This window comes from Piliocolobus tephrosceles, chromosome 1, assembly GCF_002776525.5.
Source record: "Piliocolobus tephrosceles isolate RC106 chromosome 1, ASM277652v3, whole genome shotgun sequence".
NCBI lineage: Eukaryota > Metazoa > Chordata > Mammalia > Primates > Cercopithecidae > Piliocolobus > Piliocolobus tephrosceles.
In genome coordinates, this window is record NC_045434.1 from 121,055,572 (window position 1) to 121,081,941 (window position 26,370).

Below are 26,370 nucleotides of genomic sequence, written 5' to 3' on the forward strand. Positions count from 1 at the left end.
GTAGAGACAGGCTTTCTCCATGTTGGCCAGGCTGGTCTCAAACTCCTAGCCTCAAGTGATCCACCAGCCTCAGCCTCCCAAAGTGCTAGGATTACAGGCGTGAGCTATCGCTCCTGGCCATCCACAGTCTCTTTCAATCATGGGGTAGATCCAGGATTGGGAGCCTGAAACACATCATTTGGGGAGCGAAGATGGAGCATACAAACATCTTTTCCATTTTACAAAAATTTTTCCCTTCAACAGCTTGAGAGAGGGAACTAAGCAAGAAAAGATCCTGAGTCTTAAGTTTCATTAGCTCCCCAGTGAACTACCTGGACCTTTCTTCCATGACAATCATCATCACGTTATTTCAAACCCTTCTCACCATACTCTAGGACTAATACCATTTCTCTCCGCCTCCACCTCCTGCCTACTCCAGTAGTTCCAGAGCAGGGCTCAGAAAGTCTCAACCCTGCTCCAAAAGCCCAGCCCAGACTGCCAACCCTTCAACAAGATATTGTCCCAGCCTGCCTTTTCAGATGAATTTGTCATTTTTCCTCAAATGAATCCTCCCCACTAGCCTAGATTCCTCACCCTTCCCTAAACATACCTGATATCTCTGGTATTTGAGGTGGTGGCGGTTGTTTTTCTGGAATACTTTCCTCACTATTTCTGCCTATTAGACCTATATTTCATTAGACCTAAACTCAAATACTATGTCCTATGATGCCTTTCTTCTCCAACTCAGAACCTTTTCCCTTACCCTTTAGACTCCAGAATATGACACTCAACTATAAGTGATAACGACCACGATAATGACAACAATAAAAACAAAAAGTTAACAGTATATACTATGTGCCAGGCACTATTCTAGGCACTGTACATAAATCATTAATCCCCACATCACCCCGAGTTAGGTTCCATTATTATTCCCACTTTCATTTTACAGGGAAAGCATTGAGAACTATTTGCTCAAGGTCACACAGTCAGTCTGGCTTCCTCACAGAAACTCATAGCACATCCTGATGGGCCCCTCACAGCTCTTTTGTAATTAGTTTCCTTTAGACTGAAGTGGAAAGCTTCTGGAGCTCAAGTAACCAAGCTTCCCATAGCTTTATAAGCCTTCAGATGCCTCCTGTCAGATAGATGCTCAGCAAAAAAACCTATGTGTAATGAACAGTTACTTTAAACATATAAGGGTAAGACTGCATCTACCCCAAAGGGTTAATTAAGCTTAATTAATAATTGGTGAATGAGATTTTAAAAGACTGTATCACTACAACTTTAGTGGGAATGCCCGGAAGTGGAGTAAAATTAACTTTCTCAGCCCAATTATATGAAAGCATCAAGTCAAATAGAGTCAATTCACCAATGATGTGCTTCAAGAGAAAGTAATACACTAATTTTAAAAAATAAAAGCTCAAGCTCATATGATTTGTATTTGCTTATAGAAAGTATTTAGTCAAGGCATACTCCCTGATCCAAATACTCACTCTCCTACTTCCCCTGTGTCTATTCTGAAGCCACACTCAGCCACTCCCAATATGGGATAAAAAGCAGCCAGCAGGAGGTGCAACAGAGCACAAATCACCACAGATGACTGTAATTCAATCAGCACAAGTATTTATTTAACACTTACAATTTGCACAGGAACCTGCACACATACGAGGGCACAGGAAGAGTCTGCAATCTCCATTATGGAGCTTAAAGACACTGACTTCAAGGACTCTAAAGGGGGCTGGGAATGGCCCATAAAATGACCAGACTCAACCTGAGCCTACCTTGCATCATGACAGTGTTTAGATGTCACCTCCTCCCCTTCCTTGGGATCACAGCTCTAAAGTGAGACAGTCTTTTTGGCAACCCAATAAGATCAGGCCCCTGCCTTATGTTCTCAAAGCTCTCTGCCCTTCTTGAAATTCATACACTAGTTTGTTTCTGTGGTTATTTAATTGAGCCTGTCTCCCCAAGTAGGCCCTGAAGCTAATAAGAGCAAGGTTTCCGTCTCTTTTTTATCTGCAGGACTCTACTACTATGCCTGGCATGTAGCACATACTCAAAAATGATGGATGACTGCACAAATAGTGGGCATTTTATATGAGGGGAAGCATGACATAGACACAGGTCCTTTCCGCATGAGTGGCATGAAACTAACCCTGTATGCTTCCATTGCCTTAGGTATAAACTGAGGATAACAACTGTAACTATCACATAAGGTTGTCTGTTGGGAAGAATAAATAAATTAATAATGTATGTAAAGTGCTCAAAATTACATCTAGCACATAGCTCTTCTACAGTAAGGGACAACAAAAAGGAGATAAACTTTGGTCCCAAAATGTTTTTCTTTCCTTTCCACCATCTGTCTCTGGGTGAATCTAGATCTATACTGTTATTATTTCTCACACCTTCACCCTAAAGCCCATCTATGTACACAAATATCGGAACATGAGGTTGTAAATGTCCCTAATAAGACCATGATTTAGTTCAACCCTATGATTTTAGAGTACAGATTATGATCCTACTCTCAGTTCTGCCTCTTCAAACATCCTCCCTAGTCTCCTGATGCCTTAGTATCAACATCCATAAAATAAATGCCACTGGCCCCTGCTTTACCAAACCCATTATCAAAATATCAGAAGATCCCTGAGGTGGCCCATGTCTTTCTGCAACAAAGTACGTGAAAACAGAAGCGAGTTACTGTTACTAGCACTGTATTCATTTTTTCTATTTGAACTTCTCATGAACAAAAGAATAAGATTACTAAGCTGGATTTGTTTTTAGGAAAGGAAAGCAATCACCAGTTACCTGCAAAGAATGAACCACAGAAATCCATGAAAAGAAGTCCAGCATAAAAACAGAAGTCCAGCATAAAAGCACACTCCAAGGCAAAAAACTTTGCAAAAAGCTGAAACATAAAACTTTTAAAGTCTCTTCCTTGGCTCCCAAAACTTGGTTCTCAGACTTCTTAAATGTCAGGGCACTTAATTTATAAACTGTTTTTTTCTAAAGACAGCATTAATTGTGATACACAAACACAAACAACATGTTTAATTTTCTTATTTTTAGCAACATTATTTTCTTAATCATTTCCTCCCATTATATCCAGTGACTCAGAAACAATATCTACATTCAACTTTATAATGTTTTAAAAATAGGACAAAGTTTTACATTTCTCAAACACATAAATAATTCTATTTTGTTTTAATTGCTTGTGGAAATAAGAAATAGTCAATGTTAATCACATATGAATTAGATAGGTCAGTCTGATTACAAATCAGAAACACAACTGTATTTAAAACTTGTATTATAATGAGTCTATTTTAAATCTATCGTGCTAAACAGTCTAATTAAAACAGAATAAGAATGAATGTGTTTTGTTTCCTACAGTCTTTGGTTGAACATGTAGTAAAAGAAAGTCACTCTTCCTGTTCTTCAACTTTTGAGTCCATTATAAATCACAGATTATGAAGTCAGCAAAGCATAAGACAATATATCTGCTTAACAAATATGGAGGCAAAGCTAATCATAGAAGTTCAGCAGAACCTGACATCAGGTCTCTATCTCCATCGCTCATTTCTACCCTAAAAATACTTAACAATTTTCAGTATTTGAATCCTTATGTGAATGAAGTCTAGAAATGACTATGGTTTTTGTTTGAGGTGCTGTTTGCTCTGAAATACCCTCATGTGACATCTCTTTACAGTTTAATTTGAAGCTGGGATTTAACATACAGTCAACAAAGAGCAGACTTTATTTATTTGACAATTCGTTTAGAATAGAAATACTCTCTCACCCCTCTCATGGGTATAATTAGAGTGAAACCAGTGGGAGCTTTTCGATGGGCAATTTAGGAGAATTGCAGACAATATTAGCCATGTGTGTCTTCCCATCTAATTTGATTACAACCAGAATTTTCATAATCAGCCTAAAAACATATCCTTGCAGAACTGACAGCTACAGCCAACACAAATGCACATCTCTTGCTAGCACTGTCTAGTGACACAATGGTTCTCTTCTGCCTGAGGTGAGTTCATGTACCAACATAGACCTCACTGAGCTGGTTGTGTGACAGTAAGCTAGCCCAACGCCTTATAAAGCAAACAAAGGAAACACTAAGCCAATGTTCTTAATACATAGAAACTTAAAAGGACACATTAAAGGGGGAAAGAAGAAAATGTGTGGCCCCAAAAAACCTCAGTCCCTTAGTCTCACACAAGCTGAGCAAAATACTGTTATGTTACAACATGCAGCTAAATATAACCCTATAGAACATTTATCATTCATCATTAAAAGGTAGTCCTTATATAAAACACAAAAACAGACTCACTCCAGAATATCACTTGAATAATACATCTCCCAAACTGAATGGTTTCATGTTAAAAACTCCTGGTGCTGAGTTTCACTGCTTATTTCTGGGTATAGCATGAACTTCATTTCATAAAACTTTCCAAATGAAGAAATAAAACAAAAAAAAAGTATGTTATTTAAACCCAGGACTGAATTGGATCAAGTTTAGAAGGCAAAGAACCATAACTTTGTAATGAAGATGGTGATGCAGATCCACTGTAACAGACCAGAACTGGATGTTTAAATCCTCTTAACACCTGTTAGCAATTATAGAAAGTCTTTAAATTGCAAATACATTATACTTCAAACATTTATTTGTAAAAGATAATATGCATTTTTGTTGTTGTTGCTGTTGTTGTTTTCTTTTTTGTTGTTGTTTAAAGTAGAGACGGGGTCTTACTATGTTGCCCAGGCTGGTCTCGAACTCCTGGGCTCAGGCAATCCTACTGTCTTGGCCTTCCAAAGTATTGGGATTACAGGCGTGAGGCATTGCGCCTTGCCAAGGATAATATTTTGACTTCTGGAAATGTTTTCCCAAAGACAAAATCTTAAGATTTTCGGTTTCCTAAGCTAGTCCAAAAATGATAATATATTCAGTATTATCATTAAAATCATATATCTAAAATAAAATGTAGAGACATTACTTTCAATATTAAAACTAAAATAATTAAGTGTGTTAGTTTTTTAAGTTAATTATCTTCCCTCAATGCTAATACTTGAGGGAAAGCTAAATTAGAAAAACTTGAAGAAATCAAGGAATACATCTATAATGCCTTTAAAGTGAACCCTGAATTATTTCTAATGTTTTGATTGGTACTTAATTATATACAATTCTGCTTCAAAATGCATAACTTTCCTCAGTATTTGGCTAATGATTACAGCTGATTTCAAATCTGAGGCAGTGGAAAGCAGGGCAAATATGAGAGGAAATTTTCTTGCTGTCATTGGAAGGAAAGTAATTGGGAAGAAAAGTGAACAAGAAAGATCATAAACTTTCTGGTAATGAACAGGAGAAGTCTACCAAACTTGCCAGGGACGGAACCCAACTTGGGTGTGGGCGGTTGCTTCCCATGTGCTTACGGCAACTTTAGGCAGTCTGCAATCTCCTAGAAGACAGAAGGTGGTAGACCAGCAACCCAATGTATTAATTTTAGTAACTAGAGTATATACCTAAGGAACTGTACATAAAATTGTTTTTAAAATTAAAATTTTAAGAAGCCTTTTCAAATATAGTCATCTTACTCTTTTTCAAATTTCAGGAAGTTTGCAAGTGAGATGTTATCCAAACTTCTAACACAAAAGTCACGAAGCATGTGAACTAAATCTCAGGTCTAGAAGCATAGTAACTTGTAAGTTACTGTTCTTTGAACTCACTCAAGAATAGAAAACTAACAATGCACACAAACAAGGAACTGGTTGTTCTCTTCCATTATTTACAAGAGTTGTTGCTTAGAGAAAGCAGGAGAAACAAGAGCTTTGCCCATCAGTCAGGTGTTTGGAGAAAAGATTCTGTGGCAATTTTTCTGTGCATTAGCGCCAATTGTTCAAACAAGTGCCACATGCCTGTATTGTCCTTCGAGAAGATAACAGAATTAATCATTCTTTTTTCTTTCTTTCTTTCTCTCTTTCTTTCTTTATTTTTGAGACAGAGTTTCGTTCTTGTCACCCAGGCTGGAGCACAGGGGCATGATCTTGGCTCACTGCAACCTCCGTCTCCCGAGTTTAAGCAATTCTCCTGCCTCAGCCTCCTGAGTAGCTGCAGAATTAATCATTCATAACTGTGCATAGATTTTTTTAAGTAAACATATTCCCTACATACTTTAGCTTACTAATTTCCACAGACGTCAGAACTGAAACAACTACAGCTTAAATAAAAATAACTTAAACCCAACCAACAGATCTATTGCATACATACCCTATATATATATATATAGCATACAGGAAGTTAACCCACATTCCCTGAAGTAACTGGGAATTTCCCTCCTATTCTGGCTCACTACTGTAGACCTCACTACTTCCAGAAAACAGTCCCCCTTCACCCTGGCCAGCAATTTCTCACCCCCATCTTCCTATGAGCAACAAGACTTGCATGGCAGGTTTACTGGTAGTAAGGAAAACGAGGAAGGAGGAAGGAAAAGGAGAAAAGCAAAGAGCTTTCCACAGTTCTGCACACCAGGTAATTCATTTCTTCATTCAGCAAAGACTTACCAGTACCAGGCACCATGGATAATACCAAGAACAAAGCAAGTATGTTCCTGACCTCATGGCACATCCCTTGTATATCATTTCAGATCTAATCCCAGGAGTTCCTCACTTTAAGTACTCCTCACAAAAATCTTTAAAGGTTAAGTAATCAGAGCATTATGGCAGAGTAGCATAAGATAAATCGGAATGATACAGATAACTGTACCATGGAGAGCTTCAAGTGACATTCTAAAAGGTGAGTTTTTAAAGTGTTTTTAAGTGTACATCAGGTCATTTCAACTCCCTAAGAGACCCACATGTCACGAAGAATAAAATTCGAACTTGCTCTCACACACAAGCCCTGGCAGAGACTTTGGCCTCCTCGCCTGCATTACAGCCTTTTTAGCCACAGCAGCTTTGTCTTGGTTCCTCAGTCTTTCCTAGTTCATTCCCACTCTAAAGTCTTTGTATGTGTTGTTCTCTGCCTAGAATGTTCTTCCTCTTTAACAGCATCACCACCCTAAAGAGGGCATCTCTGAATTTCCAATCTGAAGTAGCCAGCCAGTCACCAGCACATCACCAACTTGCCATTATCACTAACCTCTTACTTGTTTGTTTCTCCCGGCAAAATCTAAGCTCTGTCAAGACAGGGATTTTCTCTCTCTTGTCCATTGCTATATCCTTAGAGCTCAGAAGGGGTGTCTGGCCCAGGTGCTCAATGACTGTTTGTTCAATGAAATAATGAACAAATGAATCACACAGAAGGAGAGAGCAAAATACTATTTCCCATTAAAATGAATAAGGAGTTTTTATTAGAAGGGAAGGCTACAGCAGCCCTCTACTACCCTTTTTTGATGAAACTTCCAGGAAATTCATTAGTAAGTTTTGGGCTTCAGTAAGTCAGAGTCAATTTCTGTTATATACACCCAAAAAACTCTGACTATAATGATACTGCTATTCTACATATCAGCCAACTAAGAAAGGAGGAAAAGGAAGGAAAAACAAACCAATAGGAGATTCCTTTCATTCTTGTCTGAAGAAAAACAAACGTTTTAAAGCAATAGGACAGAAGTGGTCAGAACAGAGGAAGGAGAAAGAGATGGAACCAGTAGGAAAAACAAAAACAAAAATGGAGAGGGAAAGGTACACAGAGACAGCAAGAAAGAGTGATGAGGAGAAAAGAGGTAAGCGGTTATTCACACAACAGTGTTCCCTTGCACATTGGGTATCTGAGTAAGCTGAGGGCTGTGAAGGTAGAGGCAAACGATTGGAATGCCAGTGATGTAGGAGGCTCTTGGGCCTGTCAGTTCTGCCTTCTGTGACAAGTTAATTTCTCCAGGTTTACCGGTATGGTGAGGATGGGGAGTGCAGAGGGGCGGGGTGGATTGTTAGGTCAGGGAGAGATCTTCTCTAAGATGTATCTGTTCCTATAACTCAACAAAAAAAATCACTATACAGCTCTATCAGAGCAATTCTTCAGAGGGGAAATTATTCTCTGCATTGCTAGAGAAACACGGTAAAAGTCAGAGACCTCCAATCTCATCCTGAAGTTCTTGTACTTAACCTGAGGTCTAGATCAACCAATGTTCCTTAATAAAAAGGGGCGGGGGGAGAGAAAAAAATTTTTAATTGAATTAATAGAGAGAATTCTGTGATCAACATCGTGATTAAATCCCCAACATTTTAATTGTAATAAAAGGATCTTAACAATTTAAATTTAATTTCCTCTATTAATTCAGAAGTAAAATATTTTCATCAGTACACATATGTAAAATCTAATATACTTTTTAAATACAGCCCAATGCCAGGATATTCTAAATGCTTCTGGGTTTTGTTAAAAATTTATATATCTGGCCAGGCACAGTGGCTCACGCCTGTAATCCCAGCACTTTGGGAAGCCGAGGTAGGTGGATCACAAGGTCAGGAGTGTGAGACCAGCCTGGCCAACATGGTGAAACCCTGTCTCTACTAAAAATACAAAAATTAGCCGGGCGTGGTGGCATGCACGTATAATCCAGCTACCCAGGAGGCTGAAACAGGAGAATCGCTTAAACCTGGGAGGCAGAGGTTTCAGGGAGCTGAGATCGTGCCACCACACTCCAGTCTAGGCGACAAAGCAAGACTCCGTCTTGGAAAAAAAAAATCATATATCTAACTTGGAGGTAGTAAAACAAAATTATTTTAGAAACTTTTAAAATGTTATCCCCATTTTGTCACTATTTTTATTACATTTCAAAGATGTGTTTCTCGGAAAAATAACTAAAATTTAGAAAATTTTTTTCTTTCTTTTTTTTTTTTGAGCCAGAGTCTTAGTCACCCAGGCTGGAGTACAGTAGCACAATCACAGCTCACTGCAGCCTCAAATTTTGGGGATCAAGCAATCCTCTTGCCTCAGTCTCCCAAGTAGCTGAGACTACAGATGTGCCCCACCACACCTGGTTAATTCTTTTTTATTTTTTATAGAGACAAGGTTTCACTATGTTTCCCAGGCTAAAAACTTAAAATTTGACTCTGTATAAAACATGTAGCTTGCTGCTAAAACTCCAACTCACTTGCAAGTACTGATGATTTTCTCAAAATTTAAGATATTTCTGAAGGGAATATAAATACTTTACCACATTCAAACTGATGACATTTAAGGATTTTCCAGTTCCTATTAGGAACTGGTAACTATTAGGAGAGTTACCACATATTCCTACATTCTTCGAACAGGATGGGTCCATTCCCATGTTTTAACAAGAAGTTGATTTCAAATTGAAAACCTTGCAACTGCAACCTTGGTGACAGGAGTCAAGAGCAGGACTGAATGTGAGATATGGAATCAAAGGAGATCACTTTGGAGCTTTAAGATTTGACGGCCCTGCCATACTCTGAACTTGCATGAGGCCTGTGGCCCCTTTGTTTTGGCCAATTTCTTCCATTTGGAATAGCTGTACTTACCCAATGCTGTACCCCCATTGCATCTAGGAAGTAACTAACTTGCTATTGACTTTATAGGTTCATAGGTGGAAGGGACTTGCTTTGTCTCAGATGAGATTTTGAACTGTGGACTTTTGAGTTAATGCTGAAATGAGTTAAGACTTTGGGGGACCATTGGGAAGGCATGACTGGTTTTGAAATGTGAGGACATGAAATTTGGGAGGGGTCGGGTTGGAATGATATGGTTTGGCTGTGTCCCCACCCAAATCTCAACTTGAATTCCCACATGTTATGGGAGGGACCCGATGGGAAGTGACTAAATCATGAGGGCAAGTCTTTCCCTTGCTGTTTTTGTGATAGTGAATGAGTCTCACAAGATCTGACGGTTTTAAAAAAGAGAGTTTCCCTGCTCAAGCTCTCTTGTCTGCTACCATGTGAGACATGCCTTTTACCTTCCACCATGGTTATGGGGCCTCCCCAGTCATGTGAAACTGTAAGTCCATTAAGCCTTTTTCTTTTGTAAATTGCCCACTCTCAGGTATGTCTTTATCAACAGTGTGAAAAAGGACTAATACAGAGGATAAGGAGATATTTGTTAAAGGATATAAAATTACAGCTATTAATAGATAGGATGAATAAGTTCCAGTGTTCCATACCACTGTAGGATGACTACAGTTACCAGTAATATATAGTTTCAAATAGCTAGAAGGAGGATATTGAATGTTGTCCCCAACATAAAGAAATTACAAATGTGTCAGATGATTGATATGCTGATTGCCTGGATCCATTCTGATCACTATATATTACATGTAGCAAAACTTCATTATGTGGGCAAAGGACATGAACAGACACCTTCCAAAAGAAGACACACATGCGGCCAACAAGCATAAGAAAAAGAGCTCAATATCACTGATCATTAGAAAAATGTAAATCAAAACCACAATGAGATACCATCTCACACCAGAGTGGTTTTTATTAAAAAGTCAAAAAAATAATAGATGCTGGCAAGGTTGCAGAGAAAAAGGAACACTTATATACTGTTAGTGGAAGTGTAAATTAGTGCAACCATTGTGGAAAGCAGTGTGGTGATTCCTCAAAGACCTAAAAACAGAAATACCATTCAACCCAGCAACCCTATTACTGAGTATATACCTAAAGGAATATAAATCATTTTGTCATAAAGACAGATGCGCATGTACATTCACTGCAGCACTATTCACAATCATGGAATCAACCTAAATACCCATCAATGGTAGAATGGATATTTAAAATGTGGTACACATATACCATGGAATACTATGCAGTCATTAAAAAGAACAAGATCATGTCCTCTGCAGGAACATGGACGGAGCTGGAGGCCATAATCCTTAGCAAACTATTGCAGGAACAGAAAACTAAATACTGTATGTTCTCAGTTATAAGCTGGAGCTAAAAGATAAGAACACATGGACACAAAGAGGGGAATAACAAACACTTGGGCCAACTTGGGGATGGAGACTGGCGGAGGGAGAGGAACAGAAAAAATAACTATTGGGTACTAGGCTTAGTACCTGGGTGACTAAATATTCTGTACAACAAACCCCTATGACACAAATTTACCTCTACAACAAACCTGCACATGTACCCCTGAACCTAAAATAAAATACTTTAAGTAAAAGCATTACATATACATTTTAAAAAACATCAGTATGTACCCCATGAATATGTACAATTATGAAGTCAATTTAAAAAATAAATATAAATATAAATTTTAAAAATAGCACAGACAGACACTATGTTAGGTACTGGAGATACAAATATGAGTAAGACACCACTCCTATTCAACATAGTATTGGAAGTTTTGGCCAAGGCAATCAGGCAAGAGAAAGAAATAAAGGGTATTCAAATAGGAAGAGAAGAAGTCAAATTATCCTTGTTTGCAGATGACATGATCCTATATCTAGAAAACACCATCTTCTCAGCCCAAAAGCTTTTAAAGCTGATAAGCAACTTCCGCAAAGTCTCAGGATACAAAGTCAATGTGCAAAAATCGCTAGCATTCCTATACACCAACAACAGGCAAGCAGAGAACCAAATAGTGAATAAAGTCCCATTCAAAATTAGCACACAAAGAATAAAATACCCAGCAATACAGCTAAAAAGGGAAGTGAAGGATCTCTTCAAGGAGAACTACAAACCACTGCTCAAAGAAATCAAAGAGGACACAAACGAACAGGGAAACATTCCATGTTCACGGACAGGAAGAATCAATATCATGAAAATGGCCATACTGCCCAAAGTCATTTATAGATACCATGCTATTCCCATTAAACTGCTATTGACATTCTTCACAGAATTAGAAAAACAAAACTATTTTAAAATTCATGTGGAATCAAAAAAGAGTCTGGATAGCCAAGGTAATCCTAAGCAGTAAGAACAAAGCTGGAGGCATCATGTTACCTGACTTCAAATTGTACTACAAGGCTACGGTAACCAAAACAACATGGTACTCGTACAAGAACAGACACGTAGACCAGTGGAGAGAATAGAGAACTCAGAAATAAGACCACCCACCAAACATCAGATCTTCAACAAACCTGAAAAAAACAAGCAATGGGGAAAGGACTGCCTTTTTTTTATTTTTTTTTATTTTTATCTTTTTTTTTTTTTTTTTTAAAGACAGTTTTGCTCTTGTTGCCCAGGCTGAAGTTCTAATGGCATGATCTTGGCTCACTGCAGCCTCCGCCTCCCGGGTTCAGGCGATTCTCCTGTCTCAGCCTCCTGAGCAGCTGGGATTACAGGCGCCCACCACCACACCCAGTTAAATTTTTTTTGTATTTTTAGTAGAGATGGGGTTTTACCATGTTGGCCAGGCTAGTCTTGAACTCCTGACCTCAGGTGATCCATCCGCCTCAGCCTCCCGAAATGCTGGGATTACAGGCATGAGTGAACGAGCCTGGCAAGAACTGCCTTTTTAATAAATGGTGCTGGGAGAGCTGGCTAGCCATAGGCAGAAAATTGAAACTGGACCCCTTCCTTACACCTTACACAAAAATCAACCCAAGATGGATTAAACACTCAGATGTAAAACCCAAAACTATAAAAACCCAGAAGAAAATCTCAGTAATACCATTCAGGACATAGGTAGGGGGCAAAGACTTCATGACAAAAATGCCAAAAACAACTGCAACAAAAGCAAAAGTCAACAAATGGGATCGGTCTAATTAACTAAAGAGCTTCTGCACAGCAAAAGAAACTATCATCAGAGTAAACAGACAACCTATAGAATGGGAGAAAAAATTTGCAATCTATCTATCTGACAAAAGGTCTAATATCCAGAGTCTACAAGGAACTTAAACAAATTTACAAGAAAAAAACAAACAACCCCAGTGAAAAGTGAGCAGAGGACATGAACAGACACTTCCCAAAAGAAGATATTCATGTGGCCAACGAAAATATGAAAAAACGTTCAACATCACTGATCGTTAGAGAAATGCAAATCAAAACCACAATGAGATACAATCTCATGCCAGTCAGAACGGCTATTACTAAAAAGTCAAAAAACAACAGATGCTGGTGAGATTGTGGAGAAAAACGGACATGTTTACACTGTTGGCAGGAGTGTAAATTAGTTCAGCCATTGTGGAAGACAGTGTGACGATTCCTCAAAGACCTAGAGGCAGAAATACCATTTGACCCAGAATTCCATTACTGGGTATATACTCAGAGGAATATAAATCATTCTATTATAAAGATACACATACTCGTCGTATATTCACTACAGCACTATTCACAACAGCAAAGACATGGAATCAACCTAAATGCCCATCAATGGTAGACTGGATAAAGAAAATGTGGTACATATACACACTATGCAGCTATAAAAAGAAACGAGATCATGTCCTTTGCAGGGACATGAATGGAGTTGGAAGCTATTTTCCACAGCAAAGTAACACAGGAACAGAAAACCAAACACTGCATGTTCTTATTTGTAAGTGGGAGCTAAATGATGAGAACACACATGAACGCATAGAGAAGAACAACACACACTGTGCCTTGGAAGAGGGAGAGCATCAGGAAGAATAGCTGATGGGCTTAATATCTGGGTGATGGGATGGTCTGTGCAGCAAACCACCATGGGACACATTTACCTATGTAACAAACCTGAACATCTTGCACATGTACCCCAGAACTTAAAATAAAACTTGAAGAAAAAAAATATATGAGTAAGAGTTATCCCTTTACTTGAAAAGCTCATTCTTACAAGGGTGAATGTGCAAAGCAAGTAATTACAAGGAGCTCATCCTAGTGGATCAATATTATGTGCAATTAATTGCAAAATGAGGTAAGAAAAGCTATAAATGAGTCATGTTCTAAGTCAGATAATAAGAAAATGACAGTGAACAGCTGGGAGGCAGTGAGTGAGGGGTAGGCAGAAAACTAGGGAGAAAACATCAGGAAAGGTTTATCAGAGAAGGGAATTATGGTTTCTTAAATTAAGAAATTTCCCAAAGCTGGCCCACTAAAGGACTCGCACACCCACTCTTGAAAGAATTGTCTGATTCATCCTACAGTACATATATTCACATAGAAAAGCTTGTCTGTCTGCTCATTAATTTGAAACTATGAACCACAAATATTATTTCCTATTAAATAATTCTATGAGGTACTCCAGCCCTTCTAAATATTTCTTTGAGGCTGAGGTTACACTTTCCCAGTCCTACTATTTAGTTTTATTACCCATGAATTTGCTGTCTAACTACATCCCTGGCTTTAATTCCTCATCAATTAAAAGTCTGAATTACCATAATGAAAATTCAAAGCCCCTACAAGCATTTGTTATAGGGGTTTGGGAAGACAAGCACAGGAAAAGCAAAGCTAAGGCAGAAGAGCAACAAGGAAGAAAATTAAGAAAGACACACAGACAGAGAGCTGCTGACATGGGCACCTAGTAGCTGACATGGCCACAGTCTGTTTTTTAGCATGACAACCCTATTTTGAGCACTAAAAATCTTAGAAATAGCTGAACACACAACAAATTCAACAGCAACTGCGGTTAGCTCTTCTTTTTTTTTTTTTGAGAGGGAGTCTAGCTCTGTTGTCCAGGCTGGAGTGCAGTGGCACTATTTTTGCTTACTGCAAGCGGTTAGCTCTTCTTTTATTTAAAATTTCAGAAAGTGCTCATAAAGAGGGTTTTAATGAATTAATTCACTTTCCAAAATAGGGGAAAGGCCACAATTTTACTCACTCTATCAAATAGAAAACATTTCTTGAAATAAAAATTTATATAAATTAAAATTATTCAATCAAGAAAACTCTTATAAAGCTAAGGTTTAAGATTTGATGTCTTGAGGTGAATGGGACATTATATAACTTTTCAGCCCACACTTAGAAACTAAGCCCAATGAGATACTAAAATGACAGACCCAGTAAGGGAGGCTCAGCGCTGGCTCCTCAGGGCCCACAACATTGACCTAGCTACAGGCTTCTCATACAAGGTTCTCCCAAACTGAATCAATGCACATTTTGGTTGCCAGGAAGAAGGGAGGAGTATGGGGGGGCTTTACGGGTAATACAGTGATTCAAATGAAAGTGAGATAAGAAAAGATAAATCATATTATTTGAAGGCTTAAAACAAACTCAGATATTTCCAAAACAAATCAAGTATCAACTGAATAAAAATCATCCAGAGACAGGTATACATCTTGATGTTTAGAGACAGCAGTCTTTGAGGAGTTCAGAATATGTTGTCTTCCTTAGGCCATTCATGTTAATTGCAAACTAGCCTAGATGCAGAGCAACCAATCAATCACCTGCTCATTCAATGCCAAAATCAAGGCCCTAAAAACATTCAAGAACCTTCTGGATCTCAGCACAATAAGTAGATTCTTCAATGGCTATGTTTTGCAGTCTGCAGGTTACAATCTATTAGTGAGCAGTGCAGTCAATTTGATGGGTAAAGACATATTTTTAATAAAATAGAACAGAATATAAAATATCAGTACGCTTTACACCTTGTAAGAATTATTTCATGAACCTCTTGTTTCAATTATACATGTGAATGGTGTGTGTGTGTGTATGTGTGTGCGTGTGCGCGCGTACTAAGCTGCAATGCAAAATGTGTTTCTAATGGTGAATTACAGTGAATAAAGCTTGGAAAACTCTGTCCTAAGATACCAGCCCAATTTACTTTATATCATTCCTTGCTTCTCCTATTCCCCTATCACTCCTTGCACTTAGACCTACCCCAACACATCCATGGACATCACCAAAGTAAACATGAGAACAACCGCCATTGTACCTGATTGGTACATGAAAGTTTTGGGGGTGTTAGCCCCAATAGCCAGAATCAAAGCTCAGAAGCTACTTGGAAAAGAAACTGTATGACTAGTGTATTTGAAACACTGCAACACTGCTTTCTAAATAGAAAATTCTACTCTTCCACACTGCATGCTGTTTCTAATCTTTTTGCAGACTATTATGGTTTAGATGTAGTATATTATACCAAGACTAGCAGTGCTCGGTGACATGCTATATGACTGGATAAAGCTCTCAGCTAGAAACTTAGGGATCTGGGTTCTAGTCCTTCTCCATTAGCTGGGTTTGATCTTGGACAAGGTACTCGACCTCTCTGGGTTCAGATTCTCTGAAATATGACAAAGCAGGACTGCAGAAGGGTTCTTCCTAGTGAGTGTTCTGTGGAGATACTTCACCAGTCTTGCAAAAGTGGGTCTTTTTTTTTAATTAAGATGTTTATTTTTAAAACTAAAAGAAAACGGTAAACACAATCAAATACATTCAATATCAAATTTTACTATGCTGCAATTACCAGGCAGCCAAATAACCTCATTTTTCATAAAAATTAAAAGAATTACCTTCAGTTTCTGTATATATTCTGGTAAACATCTCATTGATTAGAAGCCTATAGCTCTCTCTGCATGGGGGATATGTCTAAATGTGAGCCTGCTCTGTTCAGATATTTGTATAAAATGGAACATTGATAGTCCTCACTCGGGTAAATGCCAGGTGAAGCCTAGGTAGACATGTACAGAACATGCTCTCGTATCAGGCACGGCAAACCTTCAAGTCACACTCTGATAATGGATAATGTCTTCAGGGCTTTGAGTACCTCCTTTCCGAATTTTTTTTTTTTTTTTCATAATGAATGCATGCAGCTAAAAATGTTCAAGATCCAACTCTAATTAAAAATTTTCTAGTATTCCTCTTTCAAGCATATGAATTACTTCTTTTTTTTTTTTTTTATGGAGTTTTGCTCTTGTTGCTCAGAGAGTGCAATGGTGTGATCTCAGCTCACCGCAACCTCTACCTCCTGGGTTCAAGTGATTCTCCTGCCTCAGCCTCCCGAGTAGCTGGGATTACAGGCATGTGCCACCATGCCCAGCTAATTTTGTATTTTTAGTAGAGACAGGGTTTCCCCATATTGGTCAGGCTGGTCTCGAACTCCCAACCTCAGGTGATCCACCCACCTTGGCCTCCCAAAGTGCTGGGATTACAGGCATGAGCCACCACGCCTGGCCCATGAATTAATTCTTAACTGGAAATTATCCTGAGACTGGAAGGATGGCTGTTAAAAAAAAAAAATCATTGACATTTAGTAGCAAATACTTATATGTATAAATAAGTAGTTTCACCTATTGAGAAAAACAGAAATAATGCTGAGGGTAAAATTAGCATTACCATCCACAATATTAATTTCAAATGTTTGTATGTACAGTATTAACAAAGCCCATTTCAGTTCTATATAACACACTTTGTTTTACTCAGTAACTTTAAGAGAATTAGTTAATGCTTCGCAACACTGATTTTTGTTGTTATTTTTATAATTAGTACCGACTTAAAAATTTATCTTTAAGCACATCACAGGTTTTTAATTACTCCATATTAAATTTCCACAAAACTGTGGAAGTCAACCAACTAAGACTTATTGGTCAATTAAATAGGCATTCATTTCACAAACACGTATTGAACACTTAGGATGTGTCAGACATTGTTCTAGATGCTGGGGCTATTGTGGAAAACAAGACAAAGTCCTTTCCCTTAAAGGGAGAGATAATAAACTGGTAAATAAATAATTTCAAGTGCTAAAAAAGTACATCCCCTTAATTCAGCATATACTATTGAAATAGCAAGAACCGCAATTACTTTTGCACCAACCTAAAATGAAACAAATGGATGTTAGCTTCCTCACACAGAAAGCATATGATGTTATTCCAACGCTACTGATAAGATTCAGAAATTTGTGAGTAAATTACTGTAAACATACACAGTGCATCACTACTAAATATATAGTACTAAACGCAGTGAGTATGTATGCCTGTGTGTGCAGCTGTGTATGTGTATATAAATTTGAGAGCTTATTTACAATACAAAGGAAGTTTATTATCAGGATGCCAAAAGAAAAAAAAACTGAAAAGATTGATGCACCTTAACTTGACAATTCTTCCACTAATGAAAAGCAAACAGCTAATTTTCCTCACCCACAGCTAAATGAAACAAGCAAGAAAAGTTGAGTAAGAGGTGACACTGCTCTACCCATACGCAGAAGGCTAACAGAATGTCCAATCTCAAAGAGTCTGAAATTGAAAATGCTGTATGATTTTAAGGAGCGTGATCTGTTTCAAAGCCACCAAAAATACAAGCCTACAAAGATAAAAGACTGTCTGGCCCACTTACAGGCAATATCACAAAAGAGTTGCCTATCAAACTATAAAAGGAAGAAACTGCAAACAGGAAATTGCCCAGGCCCAGCCTGTGCCTCCCCTCCCTTCCTCTCCACTAACTTCTATAAGCAGAAGCAAACACTATCATTAGATTTACCAAGAAGCCACAGACAAGGATGACAGAACACTAGTAGCTGACATCTAATATATTATTGGATTAATAAATATTTAAAGTAAATGCTTTTATTATTTTGAACCAACTTTTTTGATAATTTTACCTATATTTTAAATGACATTTGTTTAATCTACAGTTTTTTAATGTCAATGTAAAACAGTTCTGAAATCAGAATTTACAGAATTGTGAGTTAAAGGATAAGCAAAATAATATACTTGGTCCAAACAATAAAAACAAAAACAAAATCACAGTTAATTGTCTGGGTATATCAGTGTCCCATGACATAAACACACACACTCTAACCACCTTTAAATAATACTGTTCTGTTAAAATTTCTGTATATTCAGCAGACAGCTTAATGTTCAAAAATCAATAGGTCCATTACCAGCAGTTCCAACTAAGCACATTTATATTCAGGTATGCAGAAGTACTTAATAAAGCATTCTGACATTCTAAGGAGTAACAGCAGGAAAGGTCTATGGACTTCCTTAGTTTTTACAGAAACTTGGACTGATGGGCATGATTTCTAGTAGTCTGTACCTATTGAAACAAATTAAACACAGATAAAATGACTTCATCTTTTTTTTTTTTTTTTTTTTTTTTTGAGTCAGGGTGTGGGCTGGAGTGCAGTGGTGTGATCATAGCTCACTGCAACCTCAAACTCCTGGCCTCAAGCAATCCTCCAGCCTCAGCCTCCAGGTAGCTGGGTCTACAGGCTCTCACCACTGCACCTGGCTAACTTATTTTTTAATGGAGGCTAATAGCACTTTTCCACTCTTAAATGGTCTAAATATAGGAAACAAATTTAAAAACACAAAGTTTTCAAAAAGTTAATAAATCTATAAAGAAAACTATGAGAATAATCAACCTCATTATTAATCAAAATATGATTACTAAAACAATGAGGTAGCATTTTTCACCAAATAAATTTCTAAAACTGTAATGTTCATACCCGACACGCAAAGATTATATGAAATTGGAGTATAAACTGGCTTAAGTATAGCAATATGCTCCAAGAGTCTTAAAAACTCTGAAATTTAAAATTATTTACCCCACTTCTGGCAATCTGAAGACAATAATCCACAAAAAGAAACACAATACAGAAAGAGGTCTGTCACATTATAAAAAAATTTTGAAAGAAATCTAAAATGTTAAATAGTATTCTCTCTAAATGAAATATTATTTGGTCATCTGAGTAGCAAAATGGCAAAACATACATAAGCTAAATTTCAAAAGGCTCAAAAAACTACACGGCAATCACACCTAACAAATAGTTCAGGTTTAGAACTGCAGGAGAATTTTTCCACATTTCTTCTACAATGTGGTTACTCCACTTTTTAAAGTTTTTTTTTAATTGTAAGGAAAAAAAGACCCCCATCTTCTCATTAGATTATCCCCTTTTCACAATGGACATTTAAAATTAAATTAAATTAAAAATTTTAAATAACTAGTTTTCTTCCAGCCTCCCTTCACTCCCCTACCACCAGAAAAAGCAACCTCACCGTCCCGCTATTCTCCCTGTCCGATGGTTCCTCAGCAACTTGGCCTGCTGGGATTGACCATCTTGGAACCTCCCCTCTCTCCAGGTCTGAACCCAGCCCTCCACACCCACACCAACAGGTAGGGAGTCATTCACTTTAGTATCCTCAACTCCAGGAACAAGGCCTGTTACATGAAAACGCCTCAAAAAAAATTTGTTAGATAAATTCATATTTACCCAATTATACCTATTGCCACTTTAAACAACTGTTTATCTCTCATCTGTCCCACATTTTAAGCTAGGCATTGTATGTGTATATATATGTATTTTATTCCCTAGAGCCTACCATAGTGCTAGGCCGGGCTCATAGTAGCTAAACAAAGATTTACTGAACTAATGAACACCTGACTACAGATCTCACAAATTCATTTGGTTTAAACTGACTATTCCCTTAAAATAACATCCTTGGAGAGAAATATACTCATACTTTCCAGCGAATTATACTAAGCAATAATCAGATTAACAACCATATATGAGTGTTGTTACTGAGCCAAGGAAGTGTTTAACTGAAAAATGTGATGGACAAGAGGAAGATGAGCAGACAGAAAGTGGGGAAGTAGCCATCAGATCTTCAGGGAGGTAGCCTAAAGGGTCTACGCACAAAAGTGAGTGATAAGAAGTAGGAGATTGGGTCAGAAAACTTTGTGGAAGGTCACATAGCTTCCCTGCCCAGGGCCACCAGACATTCCTAAGTGCATACAATGTCAGACACTGCACCAAAGACACCTTTATACAAATGACCTCCTTCAGTCCTCACCGCAAGTAAAATAGGGTATTATTATGCCTATTTTAAAGATGAAAAAAACAGTAGTTTGGATAAATTAACTTGCTCAGGGCGTACAACTAATAATTGGATTCAAAGCCCAGTGAGCCTGTGGCTATGTTAAAGTCATTGCTTACAACCACTACGCCAGATGGAGAATGGCTTCTTTGCAATTAGTCACAGACTTAGGAGTACAGCATAACTACTTAGGCCTTAAGTGTAGTCTACAAAATAAATAGCCAACACAGACATGGTTAGACAGTCTAAAAACCTCAGGCTTGTTATCGCCAATTCAGACATGACATCTGGTTCAGGCTGGTCTCAGTTAATCCACAATGTAGACCTCTAATTTAGCAATGCAAAGACTTAACAAGTAGGTAAGGAAAGTATACAATGTGGTTATCACCTCTGTTTAGCATCCTCCACATAACAGAAGAAAAATTGTATTTCTTTAACTCTGAACTTAATTTTCTAAGCTAAACTTATTTTAACTTCTTCTCATACACATTATTTTCCAATTCTTCAGTTACGGTGACCTGATCCAAATTCTCCTTGACCTTCTTGCCATAGGCCTGCAAAACTGAAAACAATATAGTAACACAGGTACTAGGGAAGACTTGGTCTTTAAGCACATGGCAAGAACCTAACTAATTCATACTCATAATTTTTAAAAGCCATCTTTTTCAAACTCATATCAGAGTGTCTTAGATGCTACAATGATCTAAACATCCTAACTTCAAAACTGCACTGAGTGTTGCCCTGGAAGGCAAATACCTTTCTGACAAAGCTGGTCTCTTCTTAAATCTAAGCCCTCCATCTCAAGGAGCACAATGCCACAATGTAGGAGGCGAAGAGATGCTTCACTAGTACAGACATCCCTAAAATGGGTGCCTATCATCTGCTAAGTGTCACTGTGGTCTCCAGTGGCCACATCATTCCAGCAACCCTGGCTTTCAGATCACTGAACATGATGGTCTATATTAGGGTGTCTAATCACTTAGCTTCCCTGGGCCATACTGGAAGAAGAATTGTCTTGGGCCACACATAAAATACACTAACACTAAGGATAGCTGGTAAGCTTTTAAAAAAAAAAAAAAATCTCATAATGTTTTAAGAAAGTTTACAAATTTGTGTTAGGCCACATTCAAAGCCAGCTGCAGGTTGAACAAACTTGGTCTACATTTTATCTCCTTTTTGATCCTTATGACAGCTCTGTGAAAGAAAGCATAAAAAGTCTCCCCCACATAGATATAAGGAAATAGAAACACAAAAGCTGCGAAATACCTGAAGTCATTATCTAACAGAGAAACCACAAGTGCCACAAGATGGCACACTCAAAAGTAAGCCATGGTGCTGGTGGCACAACAATTGGAAAGTAGTTAATACCACTGAGCTGTACATTTTTAAATGGGTAAGACAGCAAGTTTCATGTTACATGTATTTTACCACAAAAAAAATTGGGAAAATACAAGTTTATTTTTTTTAAAAAAAGCTAGGTAGTGATGTAATTTTGTATACTGGTTACTACCCTTGATCTATGATCGTTACTTTGATCCTGCCTCTTTAAAGACCAAAGTTGGCTCAGTCATGACTACAAATATTCTGGTAAAAGGGAAGACACCATTTTATACCTTACATCCAACTTCATTATTTTCAGGAGTTTCCCATATATTACCTTCTTTCTTCCATGTTTTGTCATCCCATTATTCATTCACTCAAAAGATATTTACAGAGCACCCATTATGTACTAGGCACAGCTCTAAATTGATAGTGTTCAAATACTGAAACAGTTCTATAGCAGTCAGTAAATAGCTGCAGCCCACAACACACCACTCCACTCCACAAAGGCCATCCTAGTCTCTTCGTTGGGATCCACCCCCAACCCCTAAGTCCTAGACTTCCCCATGATTCAGCAAAGCAAGAAGCCTCCAGGACCCTGTTCCAACTTCCAACTCAATGGGTGAATGCCCAGCCTAACCCCTTGTTAAATATTTTATCACCCTCCACACACAGCAACGAACAGAACAGATAAAGTCCTTACCCTCTGGTCTGGGAAAGAGATAATAAGCAAGTAAATGCATAAACAAACAAAGTAATTTCAAACAGTAGCATGCTGTAAAGAAAACAAAGCAGCAAAGGTCTAAAGAATGACTAGGGGTGGAGGTAAAAGGGTGGAAATTGAAAATCTCTCTGAGAAGGTAACATTAGAGAGAGCCAGGCATGCAGAGGTCTGAAGTAAGAACATTCCAGACAGAACAGAAATATCAAGGCTCTTTGGTAGGAACAAGAATGGAATTTCAGTTAGAAGGCCAGCATGAGGGGATCATCTTGAGCAAGGAGACCACAGAGGTAGAGAGGGTCAGATCAGAAAGGATCTTAATGGCATTGGTAAGGATAAATTTTATGCCAAGATCAGTGAGCAATCACAGATTTGAAACAGGGTAATGACGTGATCTAATTTACAATTTTGAAAAATTACTCTGACAGCTTGTATGGCAACGAAATCAATGGGAAGCAAGAATATAAAAAGAGACAACATATAAAGTTGTGGTCATAATTCAGGTGAACAATGATAGTGACTTGGGCTAGGTGATAGCAACAGAGATGGAAAGATGTATTCTGATTCAATATGTTTTAGAGGTAGAGCTGACCAAACTTACGAATAAGTATAATTTGGGATCAGCGAACAAAAGAAATCAAAATGACTACTGTCTTTTGATTTAGCAAGGCACTGACGGTAGTCCACTTACTAAAAAGGGAATGACTTGGGAAATAAATACATTTAGGGAGAGAAGGAATACAAACAGAAGTTTTGTCACAATAAATTTGAGGTATTTAGACGTATAATACGGAGCTATCAAACAGGGAGTTGAATATTTGATCTTTACAATAATCCTGTGAAGCAGATAAGGAAACTCAGGTATTATCCAAATTTTACAAAAGAGAAAACTAAGGCTTTGAGAAAAAGGTTTGTCTTAGTACAAAATATTTTTATTAGTCAATGCCCCTTAAGAGAGGGCTGATTCCACATTTTAAGAACAGGAACACCTTCACTGTTAAGCACTTCTGTCTGATAAAATATACCTACCTACCTAGCTTGCCTCATGTAAGTCACATGGCTGCTCCGAAGGTAAAGGTCTTTTGTATCCAGAGAGGATTCCCCAGAAAGCAGACACTTATCAAACTAGCAACATTTAATATATGTAAAATTTAACTGAGATATATTTATAATGCATAGTATTGACTATCTTCTTACAAGACTGTCAACAACTAAATATATACAGACAATAAAAGAAAGGCATAAAATTATCTTTAAGGATCCACTGCCAATTTTTAGTTCCATTTGTATTAACAGTTTGTGTCAAAAAGCCTTCTGGGGAATACAGTTCCAAAATTAGAAAAATCAACCGGGACATGACCAGTTCAAGAATAATCACTTCACACTGCTTCTCAAGACTGTAACTAGTGTGTAAGACAAGCTCATGCTGGACTCAGCACTTCTTCCACCATGCTAGAACTGCTTTTTCCACTTTTGGTTGCTTTAAAGTGGTGGAAACTTCTGCATTAGAAGACATATTTTTATCACAGAGTATTTTATCACAAGCTCAACACATCTATTATAATCCTTTCAAAGTTCTAGAGGCACCCTGCTGAAATGAAGAACCACACTAAACAAAACAGGAAGAATAGGTGTTAAAAAGGAAAGAAGAGGTTGGGTGTGGTGTCTCACATCTGTAATCCCAGCACTTTGGAAGGCCAGAGCAGGGGGATCACTTAAGGTCAGGAGTCCTGAAGCCAGTCTGGGCAACAAAGCAAGGCACTGTCTCTACAAAAATAAAATGAAATTAGCTGGGTGTGGTGGCACACGCCTGCAGTCCCACCTTTTAGGGAGGGCTGAGGCAGGAGGATGGCTTGAGCACAGAAGTCTAAGGATACACCGGTCTACGATCGCACCACTACACTGTAGCCTGGGGGATAAAGCAAGACTCAGTCTCAATAAATAAATAAATAAGGAAAGAAGAGAGAGAAGATGCAAAGGAGGGAAAAGGGGGTAAAGAAACTAGAAGAGTAGGGCAAACCTGAGGTCCCCAGAATGGCAGGCACGGGTTTGGTGGCTGGAGAGGTTGTGGTGGATGCACAGCTGTATTTATTTTTTTTCTTTTTTGGGACGGAGTCTTGCTGGGTCACCAGGCTGGAGTGCAGCAGTGTGATCTTAGCTCACTGCAACCTCCTCTTCCTGGGTTCAAGTGATTCTCCTGCCTCAGCTTCCCAAGTAGCTGGGACTACAGGCATGTGTCACCATGCCCAGCTAATTTTTGTATTTTTAGTAAAAACAGGGTTTCACCATGTTGGTCAGGATGGTCTCCATCTCTTGACCTCGCGATCTGCCCGCCGCAGCCTCCCAAAGTGCTGGGATTACAGTCGTGAGCCACTGCTTGATCGATACTGACCACTTGATCCATATTTGATTAAGGTTATGAAGCCCCTGGTGTCCAGGAAGCGGCTGCGGTGCTGGTGGAGAAGGAAACTTGCAGATACCAACCTACTATGAACTACCTGAGCTACCTGATAGTCCCGAATTATTCTGCTTTTGAAACTGACATAATGAGAAACGAATTGGAAAGACTGGCTGCTTGACAACCAACTGAATTGCTCAGTATGAAACGATATGAACTTCCAGCCCCTTCCTCTGGTCAAAAAAATGGCATTACTGCATGGCAAGAATGTGTCCATGGCCTAGTTAGTGCATCAAGCAGTTAGAATCAAGAATCTGAAACTAATGTCACAGCATGGATGTAATGCCTGGAAAGTATACAATGAAAATCTAGTTCATATGACTGAACATGCACAGAAAGAACTTCAGAAGTTAAGAAAACATATTAAAGATTTAAACTGGCAGAGAAAGAACATGCAACTCACAGCTGGATCTAAATTGAGAGAAATGGAGTCAAATTGGATATCCATGGTCAGTAAGAATTATGAGACTGAACAGACTATTGCTCAGCTAGAAAATGAAATCTATCAAATTAAGCAGCAACATGGAGAGGCAAACAAAGAAAGCATCCGGCAAGACTTCTGAAAAGACAATTTCGTGGGTAGAAAAGTTGGGCTTTCACAAAAGGCATCTGAACTTTTAATAAACTGTGAAGGACAACAGCAACTTCCCAAAGTCATTGACGTTTAAATGTTTAGAAATCACAGAATGTGTGGGCTGCTGTGGTAATTCTGTTTGTATATCTCAACAGAATTAAAATGTCTAGCTTGGTGGTATTTTTATAGCCATAAAAAAAAAAAAAAAAAAAAAAACCTTTAGGCTTTCAAAATAAGTATGACTTTAGAATAATATTATGTCACAGAATTAATTTTGAGCCATATGGGTCATGTTTTGTGTCCAAGGATCTTTATTCAAAGCTTTCAACATGTACAGGAAGTTGGAACTTTTGGTTTATGACCTCGTCTAATAAAGAGATAGTTCTAAACACATTCTTGATTACCAAACAAGACTTCAGAAACACAGTGACCATACAGAGTCATCGTTACCATCATCATCATAGATAACTGTTATATCAAGCTTCATATGTGCTGAACACTGTTCTGAACACTTTGGGTAGATAAACAAGATGTATATGAATAAAAATCATTTGGTCCTCACAAAAAAAAAAAAGAAAGAAAGACATGAGAAGAGTGGCAAATGACCTCTTCCTGATGGCAATCCTTTATGAGAAAGGATTCACAAATAACATGCTTACAAAGCATCACAAAACCCTGCAGGAAAAACATATTTGTTTACAGGGCTTGAATC

The 26,370-nt window shown here is 38.1% G+C and overlaps 1 protein-coding gene and 1 pseudogene across 4 annotated transcripts in view; one reads left to right on the plus strand and one right to left on the minus strand.

Moving 5' to 3' along the window:
- CDC14A (cell division cycle 14A) overlaps positions 1–26,370 on the minus strand; it is a 169,613-nt gene that overhangs the window by 104,013 nt on the left and 39,230 nt on the right. The window lies entirely within an intron of this gene.
- Positions 6,718–25,647, plus strand: LOC111525747 (annotated as a pseudogene).